At 40.9% G+C, this 16,032-nt stretch overlaps 1 pseudogene; it reads right to left on the bottom strand.

Moving 5' to 3' along the window:
* Window positions 1–9,648: 9,648 nt before the first annotated feature.
* On the bottom strand, window positions 9,649–15,896 carry LOC132270803 (arginyl-tRNA--protein transferase 1-like; annotated as a pseudogene).
* Between the last annotated feature and the right edge of the window lie 136 nt (window positions 15,897–16,032).

Genomic DNA, 16,032 nt, shown 5'->3' with positions numbered 1-16,032 from the left:
GCAGGGAAGCAAATGCAGGGGCGCTACTCCTGTCTGGCACACCTGGCTAGTGCTAAAGCGTTCCGGTCTGACTATAATCAGGGCTCAGGCCCTAGGACGATGGATCCGGACGCTTTTGACAAGCAGGTGGGGGTGCACTTCCCATATGATGAAGGGCCACAGGCTTTGGAAACTGAAATCCGCTTTGTCGAGATGGTGAAGGCGCACCTGAAGGGTACTCCTAGCTCTTCTGCCCATGCGGCTTCAATTCCTCCTACCCCAAGTCCTACTGTAGTGGATGCTTTTGAATCTACTCCCTTTGATCCGAAGAGGAAGTAGAACCATGTATTTTGTTTTTATTGACAGTATGTTTGGGATAATAAATATAATTTTTGTTTTAGGCTTTCAATACCTGATTTGTTTTTACTGTATGCTCTTGATATTGTTCATACTTTTCTGACTGGTAATGTTTTTATGACAAGCAAAACACATTGTCTTTATGCTTCGGATTTATGCTATCCAAGAAAAAGCAAGGACGATGGGAAGAAGGAGATCCTTTTAATAGTTTAATTGATATCTCAGGATGATTCATATGGACAATGATCTAACTGTTAAGTGAATTCTTCTTGCCTTTGACTTGCCTGCAGTAGACGTATACATACTCTTTCTTTCTCGTGTGTTCCTGATGTGGGGTGGATCATGATGAACTTATGATATATCCACATCCACAGGGTATTAAACACTTGGAGTCTGATCCGGCCACCAGAGGTCTAGAGCGAATTGTTCCTCGGCACTGAGTGTGGAAGAATATTGCTGAATAGGACACTTAGGGTCCGAAGCTGTCTCGGACACTTAGGATCCGAGGCGAATTGTTCCTCGGCACTGAGTCGTGGAGGAATATTGCTGAATAGGACACTTAGGGTCCGAAGCTGTCTCGGACACTTAAGATCCGAGGCGAATTGTTCCTCGGCACTGAGTCGTGGAGGAATATTGCTGAATAGGACACTTAGGGTCCAAAGCTGTCTCGGACACTTAGATCCGAGGCGAATTAAATACTCCCTGGCGCGGAGCCTGAGGGGAGGTTTTGCCGAGCCAGACACTTAGGGTCCGAGGTGGGATTTTTGCCGAGCCGAACACTTAGGGTCCGAGGCGAGATTTTTGCGGAGCCGGACACTTAGGGTTCGAGGCGAATGAACTACTCCCCAGCGCTGAGCCTGAGGGGAGGTTTTGCCGAGCCGGGCATTTAGGATCCGAGGCGAGATTTTTGCCGTGTCGGACACTTAGGGTTTGAGGCGAATGAACTACTCTCCGGCGCTGAACCTGAGGGGAGGTTTTGCCGAGCCGGACACTTAGGATCCGAAGCGAATGAACTACTCCCCGGCGCTGAGCCTGAGGGGAAGTTTGTTTATATTTTTTCTTAAACAACTTACCATGAGGCCGAGGATTCAAAAATGATAAGAAGCCAAGAAAGCGAGTAACAGTGGCTGTGAAGTTTCCTATTTGTTGACTTTGGAGACTTTCCTCTTCCATTGATACTCCCTTATTGGCAACCAAATGTAGTGGACTACGCATATATTAACCGCATTTCTTTTCTATTTCTATCCGATGTGGGATATAAACTAAATTTTGTCAAAAAGGTCGGTGTAAGGAATGCCTTTGATATTGAGCTTGACAGCCTTAAATACCAGTAGACCCTCCTTACACCGCAATTAACTATTTGAATATTCCCATATATAACAGAATGTAGCACATACTTTTTTGTCGATGTGGGATAGAAAGTTTTAACCATAGGCCATAACTCATGTTTTTTTTTTTTCCTTAAAAATCATTGTGACGAATGCTTTTTAACAGCTTGCTTCTAATATTGCTTTGCATAAAAATTGCATAGTGCGACTTGGCATGCATAAAAATTGCCTAATGCGATGCATGCATAAAAGTTGCATGCATAAAAGTTGTATAATCATAGAGTAGTATGGCCCCCATTTTTATAGAAAAAAATAAATAGAGTAGAATTGTACTGAATATAGAAGCAAAATAAAGAAAAGTTTGGTTGACTGTGGACATACTCAGCCTTATTTGTGAAGAATTTGTAGCAAAATTGACAAACTTATCTAATGGAAATACCTTTTAAGGTGTATTGCGTTCCAAGGACGCGCAATGGGACGTCCGTCAGCTTCGGCCAAACGATATGCTCCTTTCCCCACTACTTCGGTAACCCTATAGGGTCCGGTCCAATTAGGTTCCAGTTTCTTTACATGAGCTGTCTCTTGCTTCAAAACCCAATCGCCTACCACAAAACTCCTGAATCTGACGCGTTTGTTATAACTGTTACACACCTGCTGTTGGTATGCCGCGAGCCGAATTGCTGCCGCATCTCTCTTTTCGTCCATAAGATCAAGGCTATGTTCGAGTTGCTGTTCATTGTTCCCTTCCAGTACCAAGAATGTCCGAAGGGTTGGGATTATGGACTCGGCAGGAATGACAGTTTCGGATCCATATGCCATAGCAAATGGGCTTTCTCCCGTGGGTCGTCTTGGAGTGGTTCGATAGGCCCAGAGCACTTGAGGGAGATTCTCGTACCATTTTGTCTTTAATTTCTCCAATTTTTTCTTTAAGCACCCAAATATCGTGCGATTAGTTATTTCAGCTTGCCCATTGCCTTGTGGATGACTAACTGCAGCCAATTTTTGTAGGATTCCATGTTCGTTAAAGAACTTTCTTGTACTTCTGTTATCGAGGTTCTTACCATTGTCCATTACGATGACTTTTGGTACCCCAAACCGGCAAATAATGTTGCTCCAAATGAAATGCTTTACTTCTTCGTGGGTGACGCTAGAGAAGGCTTCAGCTTCCACCCACTTGGTGAAGTAATCCGTAGCCAGAAGCACATGCTCTTTTTTTTTCCACGGTTTTGGGTAACGGTCCTACTACATCAATCCCCCATTGGGCGAATGGCCATGGATTAGCCATGGCGTGCAAACCTTCGGCAGGTTGATGCTTTATTGGACCATGGCGCTGACACTTGTCACATCTTCTTGAGTATTCTTCGGCATTCCGAGCCAAGTATGGCCAAAAATAGCCTTGGGTTAGAATTTTGTGTGCAAGGGATCTTCCTCCCGAGTGATTTCCACAATCTCCTTCATGAATTTGTTGTAGAATTGTGAGAGCCTCAGTAGGGGTTAAACACTTGAGATAAGGACCGGAGAATGACCTTCGGTATAACTGGTTATTGATTATTGAGTATTGAGTATTTAGCCGCGGTAAGCCTAAGCTTCCTTGCCTCAGCTTTTTGATTTGGGAGAACTCCCTCCTTGAGGTAGGCCTCGATTGGATCAATCCAGCATGGCTCGCATGGAACTTCCGGGATCACCATCACCTCTTGCCGGGGATTAATGCTAGGTTCTTCGAGGACATCGATTGGAACAAGCCGAATCAACTCTTCGTCTGAAGATGATACAGCTGCAGCCAATCGATCTGCTTCGGCATATTCATCTCGTGGTACCTGATGGAATTCGATTTGATCGAAATCCCGGATGGCATTCTCTACAGCATCTTTGTATGACTTCATACGTTCCTCCTTGGGATAATAGTGCCCTGTCACTTGATTGATCACAAGCTGTGAGTCACTAAAAACTTTTAAGCACCGTACCTGTAGCTGTTTAGCTAGCCGAAGTCCGGCAAGCAACGCCTCATACTCGGCCTCGTTATTAGTAGCTGGGAAATCTAGCCAAATTAACTGCTGCAGCTTGGTACCCTCGGGTGTTGTGATGTCAATCCCGGCCCCTGCCCTTTTCTGGTTGGAAGAGCCATCAACCCGTAACTCCCAGTACGGCTCTTGAAGTGTCGGCTCCTAAGATTGATCTTCATACTCCAGTAGGAAATCCGCTACTGACTGCCCCTTGTGAGATACCTTTGGTGCATAGGTGATATCAAAAGAGCTAAGTTCAATAGCCCATTTTGTAATTCGACCAGATAAGTCTGGTTTAGCTAGGATAGCCCGTATAGGGTGATTTGTAAGTACCACTATGCTGTGAGATTTGAAGTAATGTCGAAGTTTCCTTTTGGCATAAATTAACGCCAGAATTATCTTTTCCGTCTTGCTGTACCGTGTCTCGGCATCCGTCATCGTTTTACTTGTGTAAAAGATTGGATGCTGAATCTTGCCTCCTTCTTTGATCAATACTGCACTTGTTGCTACAGCTGATACTGCCAAGTACAGGATGAGAGTGTCTCTGGGCATTGGAGCAGAAAGGATTGGGGGTTTTGTCATGTAGCTTTTCAATTGATTGAGAGCTTCCTTCTGCTGAGGTCCCCACATATCTTTGTTTTTGGATCAAATAGCATCAAAGAAAGGTTTATACTTATCAGATAATCGAGATATGAACCGGCCGAGGGCCGCAACTTGGCCAGTTAGAACTTGCACTTCCCTGCGGGTTTTTGGCTCTTGGTTCTGTATGAGTGCCTTTGCCTGAGCTGGGCTTACTTCTATTCCTCTTTTATTTACAATGTGCCCGAGGAACTGTCCTGAAGAGACGGCGAAGGAGCACTTGGTGGGGTTCAGCTTCATATTGTACCTCTTGAGAGTATCAAAGACCTCCTGGAGGTGCTTCGGGTGATCCTCTTTCCGTATACTTTTGACCACCATGTCATCGATATAAGCTTCAACTGTATTCCCCAGTAGATTATTGAAAATTTTATTGACAAGTCGCTGGTAGGTGGCTCCGGCATTCTTTAGACCGAAGGGCATCACTCTGTAGCAGTAAGTGCCCGTCTCTGTGATGAAAACGGTTTTCTCCTCATCTTCAGGATTCATGGGAATCTGATTATAGCCGGAGTATGCATCGAGGAATGTGAGTCTCTCATAACATGTCGTAGCATCCACCATTTGATCAATCTTGGGCAGAGGGAAGCTATCTTTTGGGCAAGCTTTGTTAAGGTTGGTATAATCTACGCAGACCCTCCATTTCCCATTCTTCTTTTGAACGACTACTACATTTGAGAGCCATTATGGGTATTGCACCTCTCGAATGAATCCTGTTTGTAATAGTTTATTTACTTCCTCAGCTATTATGCGATTCCGTTCAGGTGCGAACCGTCGCTACTTCTGCTTGACTGGCCTGAATTCTGGGTTAACCCTCAAACTATGGCATGAGACCGTAGGATCGATCCCTACCATGTCCGAGTGATCCCAGGCAAAGACATCCAAATTGCACCGAATGACCCTGATCAATGCTTCCTTCTCTTCGGATGTGCAAGATGAGCCAATGTAGGTGACCTTCTGAGGGTCTCCGAGGACTACCTCTATAGCTTCGAGGGACTCCTCTGTAGGTGCTTCCGCCTCGGCTTCTTCCTCTGCCTTGAGATACTTGGGCAGAGGGTACTGTAACTGCTATTTGATTGCGTCTTTGGGATTCGCCTCTGACTGAGGTGATTTCGATGCCTTCTTTGCTTCATATAGTGTTAGCATGTAACATTCTTTTGCAGCAACCTGGTCTCCCCAGAGGTCGATGACCTCCCTGCCATCTGGGGATAAACACCTCATTACTTGATGAAGGGTAGAGGGGACTCCGTTCATACGATGGATCCAACCTCTCCCCATAATGAGGTTATAAGATGGATGAATCTCCGTCACGATAAAGTTCTCCTTCAGAGTCCTCTTTACTGCATTAACGGATAGATCAATCACCCCAAGCGGATTCACATTAGTACCATCAAACCCCATTAGGGGGCTGGAAGTTGGCCTGATGGACGATGGTGAAACCCCCAGCTGATCGAAGGCTGCTTTTGTAATGATGTTGGCGCTACTTCCCGGATCTATCAGCACCCTCCTGATCATATAATTTGCCACTAGGAGGCTGATGACCAAGGGGTCTTCATGCGGGCGCTGGACTCTAGACAGATCATTGTTACCGAATCCAATGTTGATGCTGCCTGGCGCAACCGTGTTTACCGAAGACAATCTTCGTAACTTATGAGCCTCTCTCAGCCTGGATCTGTACAACTCTTCAGACTCTTCATCATCCTCTGACCTTCTGTGTATGGCATGGATAACCTTTACCTGACCGCCCTCTACCCGTCGAGGGTTAACCTCCCGAGGTTTTACGTACTCCTTCGTGGCGAGATACTCCACCAACTCTCCTCTCGCTATCATGCTTTCTACCTGTCGCTGAAGGGACCTGCAGTCATTGGTGGTATGCCCATAGTCTCTGTGGTAGGCACAATGTTTGCTTTTGTCCCTCTGCTCCAAGGGTTGTTTCATGGGCTGAGGAGTTGCAAACCTCGTCTTATTCTCTTGGAACAGGCGCGCTAAGGTAGTACGGAGAGGGGTAAGCCTGTCCTTTGTCTTTTGCCTCTTCTCAGGCGCTTGGGTGACTTGTGTGGCGGCATGAGGAACCTTCTGCATCCTTGTGCTTGCAGCTTTCTCTCGAGACTTGTTTTCCACTATGACGAGGGTAGCGTGTTGTGCATGGTGGGCTACGTTTTCCTCCAACCGAATGTAGATTTGTGCCCTAGCGTTCAAAGTCTGCATATCCGGGGGGGGAATATTTGATCAGGGATGTGTGAAACTTGGTTCCCTAGATCATTGCCAACTTAAATGTTTCGATTGCCGTGGCAGGGTGGCAATCTGCTATCTCCGAGGCTTCCATGTTAAACCTGGATAAGAAATCTTACAGAGTTTCTCCCTTCCTTTGCCTTATGGTGAAAAGGCTGGCGATACTTTTCTTCTGCTTCTTATTTTCGCAATACTGGGCTAAGAACATAGTGCACAAGGTCTCATAATCAGGGATAGACTTGTGTGGCCTATTCCTGAACCATTCTAACGCTGCTCCGGTTAAACTGGTAGGAAAAACCTTACACATCCACGGATCGTTATGATCGTCCAGTGCCATTTTTTGCGCATAATGATCGAGATGCCGAGAGGGGTCTCCTGCCCCATCGAACTGGGTGAAGGATGGCATAGTGAACTTCCTTGGTCTCTCCACAAGGTACACATCGTCAGTAAAGGGGGTCTTGACCAAGGAGTTCTTGTGCTCTCTAGCCGTCTCGGCTGGTGTCTGAACTCTTAATAGCTTATTTTCGTAGAAGGCATCTTGTACGCATGCGCCATCTGGAACGCCATTGGACCATACCGTAAGCCTATGGCTGGACTCGGCCTGTTCGTCCTGTGTGCGACGCGGGAGATTATCCGAAGCAACCGCCTCGGACCTCGTCCCTTGCTGTTGCTGAACCTCATTAGGTCGAGCCCCGTTGGGTGGTGTCCCGTTGGCCGGAGGCTCGTGAACTGGAGGTAAATTCTAGGTGGGGGGTGGTGCTGCAGCATCGCCTGGTGGTGGTTGTGGGGTTAGCCTGGCCATTGCCGTGTGCAGCGTATGAGTTTGCTGCTGAAGCGCAGCTATCTGGGCGACACTCGTATCGTTTGCTTGCCGAAGTGTCTCAAATTGGTGCAAGAACTCCTCTCGCATCTTTTGCATCAATTCTATCTGTTGATTCATTGTTGACTCTCCGTTTGACATTCCAGATATGACTAAGGATTTGATTTGAAGAACAAGTGGGAGTATATTTTTATAAGTTTCCCACAGACGGCGCCAAAGTGTAGGTGCAAAATTTCGCTCAACCAATAATGATTAAGAAAAATAAAACAACTCACTCAATCAATAGCAAAAATAAACAAGAACAATATATGTCGAAGCGTAGAATTGCTTGATCCCTTTATTGGAGGTCTAAGCCTATATTTATATACAAAAGATTGTAAAATTATGGTAGGACTCGCGTTGCTTGTCCTCCAATTCTTTCTATATAAACATTCTTTACTAATGGAGTTCTTTCCATTGTCTAATTTTCCATACATAGAACTTGCCTTGTACAGAACTTCCTATCTCAGAATTTTCCTTCTACGGTAAATCCTTCAACTGGTAGGACTTGTGCATTCTTGAATAACTGAGCTGAACATACTTTGATCCGGCTGGGCTTGAGTCACGGACCGGATGTTAAATATTAACAAGTTGGGCTGATGACCTCTTGATTCGGCCTTGATGGAGGTTGGAAGACAAATAACAATGATCTTGGGCTAAAAATACACTCAATTTGGGCTTGAGCATGACGGGCCTTATACGTCTTTGAAATGTAGATATGTGTAGTGATGACGTGTACGCTTCTTATTGGAGGGCGTCTTTTTTCCCTCCACAAACATAAATCAGATCACACGACAAATATACAAAGATACTTTTTGGAATAATTTTTATTAAAGAAATTAAAAATAAGTAAAATTCTATAATCGTATTAGTTAATAAATATTATAGATAAAAATATATATATAGTCGCGGGCCATTTTAAAGCATCTTGTTTTATTATTACTTTGAATGTCCAATGTTTTTAAACAACAACTTTTGTTTATTTATTTATTTATATGAATTGACTTTAAGTAACTTAAAGGTAAAAATTTTATAGTTTAAAATTTATTTTAAGACAGTACATTCCATTAATCATTCTCTTTGTGCGAAATATAAATTAAAGTTGCTTTTTTTAATGTTTTAAAGTTAAATTTATACTCAACATAAATATTGATCGACTCTTATTAATATGAGATCATTCTTGCTATTTATAATAAGACCACAAGTAGATACCTTCCTAGAAATCTAAGCTGTCACAAAGGGGCTCAAGAGGCCACCTCGAGGAAGGGCATGGGAGTGTCTTTCGTGGTCTTCATCAAAAGCATAATTGTATCATTAAATGTTATTCTTTTTTTGATTGTTGTAAATGAAACATTAATTTTCTATTTATATTGGGATAAAACTAGTCCAAGCATTATCATTTGGTATTTGGCTTTTAGGAATTTAGGGTAGAATAATTTTGCGAGAAAGTCGGAATAGGTGGGAAAGGTTTGAAACATTTAATGCACTTATAATACGGAGGAAGGTTAGCAATTATGACAAAAAAAAAAAAAAAAAAAAAAAAAATTTGGAGGGTCTGCCGGATGAGATCCCTTGTGTGGAGGGAGTCATGAGCAGTAAAAGTCTGCCATTTTGGTGCCCAAGTGCGCAATCCAATGCAGATATCGCGTTATGACTCCACGCGACTTGCATTAATCGTGTTATGTCATAAAATAATATCATTTTCTGTGCATGAAGTGTGCACAGGACTTCTTCCGCACAAAAGAGATCTGGGGAGACCGATGTCTTTCCTTCATTTGTTATAAACCAAAAGGTACCTACGCATTCTATCAAAATCTGGAGAGAGAGAGAGAGAGGAGGAGGGGGGGCGGTGAGAGCTTTATGAACTGTGAAAGAAGAAAATCTGGAGAGAGAGAGAGAGAGAAGAAGGGGGGGGGGGGGGGGGGGGGGGGGCTGGGGCTCAATGGGGTAGCGGCGTTATTATAGCGAGAGACAGGGTACCGGGTGGAAACTAGAAAGAGAGAACACCTAGTGTGTGTGAGAGAGAGAGTCTGTCCCCGCGTATGAGAGAGAGAGGGTGTGACCAAAATCACCCTTCTGTAACTTTTTTAATGAAATTTTACCGCATCACTACAATAGTGAAATTTCACATAATTTTACTTGTCTGTAAAAATAATAAAATAAATCACTTAAAAAATTTATAAATAATGTAGTTTATATATGATATTGAATTCCATAAGAATCATGAAATTCATTATATAATGGTGGGATAAAAAAAGAAAAAAATAAACTTTGCATTCGAAATTTTTTGTTACTTATGTGACAAACATTGATTACAACCTTTAAAACGTGAGATAGCGTATTTTATTTATTTTTACTGACATCTCCACCTTCTATTTCTGGTGACGTCAGACCATTGGTTTCTAGGCCTGACTCATCGTCAGAATCTTCAAAATTAGTATCAGCCATTTCTTCGTTTTCATCAATAAGAACATCATTCGAGTCTTCTATGCCAGGGTCATCATGCTGCAGGTCTGTATGTTCTTCAAGAATGTCAGGTGCTGAGGAATCTACATTCTGTGAAGTGGCAAAATCAGACAACACAACATACGGTTTTCTATCAAGCAACGGCCTTGCGATATCAAATGGAATCCACCTGAAGAGAGAAGTTAAGTTGTCAGAAAAAGAATAAAAAGAGCATGAAGCCTACAGTGGTCCCGTCTAAGACCCTGAATGTCACTTTAACGTGACCATTTGGTATAACGCTGCAACCTTTAGTTACTCAACAAGTAGCAGAGCAAATACTGGATCAAAGCAATAAATGATAAGTCTGGGATTGAATATCACATAATAACCTGATCAACTCAAGCACAAGTGAAGCATGGATGCCCTTTTTGTTTAAATCAATCCAAAACCTCTATCAAGTTCGTTGGCTTGATCCATGAGACCATCACTCATTGAAAATTTTGACACTGACTGGAATCCAATGCATCATTTTAAGGACTGAGCATTATGTGTCGATCTCCCCAGACTACAAACAAACCTCTGAATTTAGGATGAATACATAATACAACTCAACTTACATAAAAACAATGCCCCGCCAAAGTAAATGTAACCCATCTGGCCATCTCAGATTTATATCATAGGAGATTAGAACGATATGTTATGGTGACTGATCTTATCATGCTACTTTAGATAAAAGTAATCTTACAATAATTTGACACATTAAATTTCCAGATTTTGGGGTCCAACATCCTCCATTCATTAATATCCATTACCATTGCCAATTCCTTTTGAGGGGTCTATCTTGTGTTGGCATGAATGACTGAGCATATGCGACTCAGATGCAAGATGCTCCAAATCTCCCATATGAATCAGAAATAAAACAATAAATATATTTCACCACTTTTCTAGCATTTATGTAAATCTTATAGGCCCAGAAATTTGCTGGTCAATTGCTTAATGCGGAAAAAGAACTTACTGGTAACGGAGAGGACATAGAAGCTCAGATGGGCGATATGCTGCTTTATATCTCATCTTGCTGCAGGAATGAATGTAATAGCCAAGATAATAATACTGGAGGCTAGGACAATGGACTTGGTTCTCTTTGACCCATTCTACTTCTTGTAGGGCCGAATACTTTCCGAGAGACAAAAAAGCAAGGTCTGGATCCCAGAATAGATATTTACTCGACAAACATTTTGGGAGAATATCTATCACACCAACTGCGACTAGCCGGCCATTGATCACATATTGCTGATGGAAAGAACCAAAACCACATGGGGGAACTGTACCATCGCCAGTTGAAGGAACAAAAACTAAGGGAGTATCAACCAGAAACCTCCTATATGAGCTTTCTGTAACATGATCTGGTGTATCATTGTGCACTTTAAGCTGGTATCTCCTATACAACGCATATTCTTCTGGATCAAAACTGGACCTCTTCAAAAGGATCTCAATCTTTTGTCTCTTTACCTGAGGACGTTCGCATATCTTCAAACAACTCCTTTTACTTCCATTTCCTGTGGGAGACTCTTTAGAAACTGTAAATTTGTTAACCTTTTCATCTAAACAAGCTTGTTTTATAGAAGAATAGAAGTTAATGTGTCCATTGCAAGCTTTGATTGACAAATCAGAGGTTTCTGCCAGCTGATTTAAAGAACATGCCAGTTTTTCTGCAATCATTTTCGGGGAAAGTTCAAGAGACTCGTCATTTTCTCCCACAATACGCCTTGACAGTTCTGAATGGTGCACATCCTTCTCAACCCGCCTTAAAACAGCGGCAATCTGGAATGAAACATTGCTGGAGTACAAGAGAACTTCTGATCCTTCAACTAGCCGCTTCCTCTTGGCTTGTGAAACTCTTTTGACAGATGCTTTTGGTAATTGAATATCACAAGGGAACTCCCCATTTCCAATGCATGCACGTACTGCATTATCGATCTGGTCTGACTAATAATGCATAAATTGTTCAGCTTTCTTCTTTTCTTCATCGTTACACACCAAGGCTTCCCCCGCCGCAGAGCTTTTAATTTCATTAAGGGAGTGGCTGCATGAACCCTTAAAATTACCTGCCTCGGATGTGATCTCATCTTGTTTTTTAGCATCCAATGTGCCATCTAGAAACCGATAGGTTATACATTGTTGCTGTCAGTAATTCCAGTTTAATTTCTTCTTAAGAAAGCTGGGGTATATAGAGAATTTAAGAATATCTGGCATAATCAAATTGGTCAATGCACAAAGGAGAGTGGTATTAACTATTCTGCAATCCACTCAACCTCCAAATAATTTTATTTTCTAAAAGAAAAATAAGACAACGGTTCAAGAAAATCGCAACCTTCCGAAGATTCTGTTGAAAGATAATAATATAAAATAAAATTTGACAAATGCATTGAATACAACCATCAGACCAACTATCTTTCTGCACAGGATATCTCCAAGTTTAGAACCCCTAACGTTTTCTTGGTTTTAATCATTTTTATCTCTATTAGGCATCCACAAATATGTGATAAAGGCAAGGATGATGATGATGATGGATCCACAATGCCAGTAAGTATTCAGGTAAATCAGATTTTACTTAAATGCATTTAAAAAAGAAAAAGAAAAAATACAACATCTTCAACACTGCCATGAAAAAAGTAAAGATGGTAATATGAAAATACCTCTGCATTCGTTTAGCCACTCGAAGTTGCTCTTTGGAAGGAATGAAATCACTGGCCGTCAGACGAATAGCATAAGAAGGGCAGCATGTTCTTTCCATCTCAGGTTTGTAAAGGAAAGAACCAAATCTTCTCCAACCTCTGTCAAGAAGAGCTACAGCGAAGTCTTTTTTTGTTAGGGGGATAAGTGTCAAAAAGAGCAACAGCAAAGCATAGGGCAGCCAAAACAGGAAAGAGCTAGCAAAGGTGCTAAAAAATATTAATCAGCATTTATCCTATCAAAGTTCAAGAGCAAAGACTTTTAAAACAACTAACAGTAATAAAAGTAACAAAGAAACAAAAAGCAGGACTTTCAGGCTGAAACCACAAAAGAAAGAAAAGCTACCTGCACACAAATGCAAGTATAGCATGGATAACTTAAATACAATCACCTGAGTTCCAGATTTAACATGCTGCATTTCTCCCCAATGGTTCAGCTAATCCAAACTAAATTGCATGTGTTCCAAAATTTGTGAAATATCAAATGGATCTAGTATTAGTAGTTGTCAACATAATGAGAGTTGTAATTATGGAGTCTGTGTGGCAGAAGGGGGGTTCAGTCTGATTAACTTGTAATATGAAGGTAGATGTACATAGCACTAACAATGGTGCACCACAGAGAAAAGGAGGAGGGATAGGAGAAGGAGAAGGATAGGAGGGGGGGATTTGTAATACCATAGCTCATGGAGACCTGTTCTTGTGAATGCAAGAGGTGGTCTACCCTTTGCATGGCATTGAAGCAACACAAAGAAGCCATATTGCCTTCCAATTATAGATCGTGGGTGAGTGCACACAGGTTTAAGCAGAACAGGTGCTGAATAACAAAATAAAGTGAGAAACAAAAAAATACCTACCTTGATAGTCATCTACTGTCAGACTGTCTGCCCGTAAACCTGCAAAATCAAAAACGAGAATCTCAGAATAAAAAACTACAAAAAACCTATCACGTGGGTTATAATTTTCAGTAGGGCGGCAAATGAATGAAGCAAAGCTTAGTTCAAGATTGTTCAGACTCGGGTCGCTTATTCATGAGCTTAACTCAGGCTGGCTTCTGATGAGTTCATAAAGTTGAGCTCCAACTCAGATGAGTTGTTTGCAAGTAGACTCCAATTGACTAGTGAGCTCATGAAACATATATATGTTTATTTCTTATCATAATTTTGAAAACTTTAATGTTGTAGTATATCCAACCACTTTTTTATCAATAAATATGTATGAAACTTGTCAAAATTACATTATTAAAAAACCTATAAGACGAGTTCATGAGGCATGTCTGCACAAGCCTATATGCGTCAAGCCTTCACGAGCCTATACAAGCTGAGCCGAGTCGAACATTGTCCTATCTCGGCTCATTTAATAATCGAGCTTGAGCTCGATTTGCTTGCTTAATGAACAATCACAAACCGGGCATTAAATGAACTGATTTTTTTTAGTTGTGTTTAAAAATTTTGATTACCTACCCAAAATAACATCTAATTTAGTTATTAAATAGTACCCCAACAGCTAAAACATTTACCATGTTATTTAAACCTGTACACAAGGACATAAATTTTGCCGTTTTCTTATCATTTTGTATGAATTGTATGTCCATGAGTGGAATTTGTCTATGAGAGAAACTTTTACAATCTTGGTAATTTTAATTCCCTGTGATAGGCACAATGGTGCCGTATGGCACGAAAAGGAAATATGAGTTTGGTAAGACTTGCATATGGAGGTAAGGCTGCGTAAATCAAATCCTTCCCAGATCCTGCAGTGGAAAGGGCCTCGTGCACTGGGCTAGCTTTTTTCTTTGCATATTCTCACATGTTCCTCACAGATTTAGGAATAATAATAAATTGATTCAGAAGTTAATCAGTGAGGAAAAAAAGAGTCATAAACATATCTGAGATTAAGAAAGCCATGCTTGTTAAAATTTATTATTTCCAAAAAAAAAGTAAAGAAATCTCATGCAACCATTTCAAACAGATAATGTTAAAGAATTAGTGTAATCATCGAAATTTTCTACAACAAATGCCAATCACAACGACCTACCATGCATTTTGGTGCATCAAGCTGGGGAATGTCTAAAGGCTAACACATAATTAATTACCGAACTTGTATCATGGATATTATTCAAATGTTTAACTTCAAAAAAAAAAACATAAAAGACATGAAAATCATATCATAGCTGACACGTTCATGATGCAAATGTCATTAGTTCTGTAATCTTCTAAATCTGCCCATGAAGATTGCAAATTCAGAGCATCCTAAGAAATCACAATCAAACTGGGGTTTTTGAGGGATAAAACTAAAGAAGCTACTGTGGCAGTGAAGGGAAAGAATTGTCGACCACAGTAACAGTTGAAGAGTTGCAGGCTGCAACTTTTATGTTCTCACTTTAAAAAAAAATGGCTTAATGATGAACAATAGTCTTATAAAAATAAAAGCAAATGGATCATCCTTATGCACCAATATCTTGTAATTGAAGATTGAATGCTTATTTTGATGAATCAAGGATGAAAAATATGTGTATAATTCAAAATCTCATAAAGACTAGAATTAAAAAATAGTAAAAACTTAGCTCTATCAATGCATTGAAAGCGATAACCTCCATTTGTAGTCCAAGTTCATATATATCACTATATCGTCTTTCAAATAGAGTAAATTCCGTTACAACATGTAAAAGTGAACAATTTCATTGTGAAGGCACAAAAATTGACGTCCTCTCTATCAACAGTTGACGGAACCATCAAATCGTTATATTGAACAGCGAAGCTCATTAGATATTCAAATTCTCCATCAACAGTTGACAGAACAATCAAATCGTTAAAATGAATAAACAAAGCTATGAAATTCAATCCATCAAACAACATCGAAGCTCATTGGATATTCAAATTATACTTCATCTACCTCCATATCTATATCATCGATAAATTAAACAACAATTATTATGATTACGCATATATATGAATTCCATGCATATACAACAGAGAATCGAAACACCGACCGTGAGATATACTGGTACGGCCACCGGATTTACAATAATCACACGAGCTTCTTCGCGGGCTACTACTAGCTTCGTTTCTCATCTCCGCCATTATCGATCTTCACTCGAATCTTCAACAGTGTTTCGTTACCAGAATTTTAGGGTTTTAACAAGATGAACCGCACACATGAATCATTTGGTCCCCCACCTTCCCCCTCTCCGTCTCTCTCTAAATTCAGATTGTTTTCTCTCTCTAGATTGAAAGAAAGCCACAGCTCACAATTAATAAGGAGTTAGAAACTCGCAACTTGGGCATTTCAGTTGCAGTTGACGCCATTGGATTTAATATTCAATATATGGTTTAAATGCAGATCTGTGGAATCCAAGCTTTGCATGTTGCCCTGAGAGCTTTATTTGAAGGTATTTTCGTAATTTCAAAATAATAGTGAGAAAATTTTAAGAAATGTATATTCCCCATTTTAATTTTTTAATGTTAATT

This window comes from Cornus florida, unplaced genomic scaffold, assembly GCF_030987335.1.
Source record: "Cornus florida cultivar Cherokee Brave unplaced genomic scaffold, ASM3098733v1 CherokeeBrave_3.0.0_Hap2_Chr08, whole genome shotgun sequence".
NCBI lineage: Eukaryota > Viridiplantae > Streptophyta > Magnoliopsida > Cornales > Cornaceae > Cornus > Cornus florida.
This window is presented reverse-complemented; position numbering and strand designations above follow the sequence as displayed.